The sequence below is a fragment of the Apium graveolens genome, chromosome 1 (genome assembly GCF_009905375.1).
Source record: "Apium graveolens cultivar Ventura chromosome 1, ASM990537v1, whole genome shotgun sequence".
NCBI lineage: Eukaryota > Viridiplantae > Streptophyta > Magnoliopsida > Apiales > Apiaceae > Apium > Apium graveolens.
In genome coordinates, this window is record NC_133647.1 from 134,560,222 (window position 1) to 134,562,197 (window position 1,976).

At 39.1% G+C, this 1,976-nt stretch overlaps 1 non-coding gene across 1 annotated transcript; it reads left to right on the plus strand.

Annotated features, from left to right (window-relative positions):
- The first annotated feature begins 207 nt into the window (after nt 1-207).
- On the plus strand, nt 208-314 carry LOC141680327 (small nucleolar RNA R71). The gene has a single exon (XR_012558310.1). It is a non-coding gene; the product is annotated as a small nucleolar RNA R71 (small nucleolar RNA).
- Nucleotides 315-1,976: the final 1,662 nt, after the last annotated feature.

The following is a 1,976-nucleotide window of genomic DNA, read 5'->3' on the forward strand; positions in this document are numbered from 1 at the left end:
ACATCAACTTCCAGAATACCTGCTACCTTGCCTGACGTCATCCTCTGAGTTGGGTTTTGATGCTCATTTGCAGCCATCGTCTCTATAAGATTATACGCCTCTGTATAGCTTTTAGCCCATAAGGCGCCTCCCGCTGCTGCATCGAGCATGGGCCGAGAATGGGCCCCCAAACCATTATAGAAACCAGTGATCACCATCCAATCCGGCATTCCATGATGTGGATATTTTCTCAACATTTCCTTGTAGCGTTCCCAAGCCTCGTACATAGATTCTGTAGGTTGCTGCGCAAACTGAGTAAGAGCACTCCTCATAGCAGCAGTCTTTTCCATCGGATAAAACTTCACCAGAAACTTTTGCGCAAGATCTTGCCACGTAGTGATGGACCCAGCTGGTTCAGAATGTAACCAGTCTTTAGCCTTGTCCCTCAGTGAGAATGGGAAAAGCCTCAACTTGATAGCCTCATCAGTCACGCCATTATACTTAAAAGTGCTGCAGATCTCGACAAAATTCCTTATGTGCATGTTGGGGTCTTCAGTTGCCGCTCCTCCAAAAGAAACAGAATTCTGCACCATCTGAATAGTGCCCGGCTTGATTTCAAAGGTGTTAGCTTGAATAGCCGGATGAAGGATGGTTGACTGAATGTCATCAATTTTAGGCCGAGAAAAATCCATAAGAGCTGGATCAGCTTGAACAATACGATCTCAAATGTTTACTGGTTCTTTCCGCTCAGTTCCTGAATCCGAATCCTCAAAATCTAACTTCTCCGGAATATCAAGAACTTCGTTTGTCTCCTCAGCTGTATCTAAAGTCCTCTTGCGAGCACGAGAACGAGTTTGCATAAACGCTTGCTAAAGTACTTGAAACACAACCGGAAACAATAATTAACTACTACGTCCTAATCACTGAGTCCTAATGACCAATGATGGTAAGTACATAAACTAAACAAATACGCCGAGTCCCCGGCAGCGGCGCCAAAAACTTGTTAGGGCGAAAACACGGGCTAATATTCACGCAAGTATACGCGTTCGCAAGTAATATAGAATACTTTCTAGTTCGTTCCCACAGAGACTCAGACTAAATTATTGTCTAATTAAACTCACTCACCAATGTATGATTACTTCTCAATGTTAAGACACTAACACTTAAAATTGTTGATTAAATATTAACTACAATTAACTACTTAATTAATCACTTACTTAACACTTCAAATTATCAATAATAAAACACTCATGAGATCACAACTTCATTATTACTTCCTTCAATAGTCATTGTTATTACCTTTAGCATGTGACAGTGATGATATTAATCGAATAACACGAAACTGATAAAAGCCAACTTTCATTGTACTAATACCATTCTACCAAGCATCCACAATTAAGATAGAAGTTGAATAGTCATCAATTATGTTGAGTTCCTATATGCCTACAGAAATTGATAACACAACGATTTAAGCACAAGTTATTCCTTTTGACTACATAGGGCAAATAAAACTGTTAGAGTTACCCACTAATCATGCACAACGTACATGAACCTATGCTAGCATGGCAAGTTCTAAATCTCAAGATCCACCGTCGCTTCACAAGAGATTAACACCCTATCTTATATGTTCGCGACGCACATAAGACGAATACGCACAAACAATACTAGATATCATACAATCATCACACACTAAAGTATTAAACAATTAACTAAAGAATTCCATAGTAAATCCGTTGCAACCCCATGATCACGATTAGCCCATAATAGCACTTATCGTCATCATTGGTTCATATGAAATCATGATAAACAAACACAAGAAAATAATAACTAAACTAATTATATTAAAACAGAGTATGTCACAAGAGTAAATAAGTTCAAAGTAAGAAAACTAGCATCCAACGTTACAACAAAACAAGAATCACAAGAAGATATGCTTCCTCTTCGTTGCGGTGTGCTAAATCGGTCTTTCTTCCTTATCTCCTTCGCTCCTTGCGTAA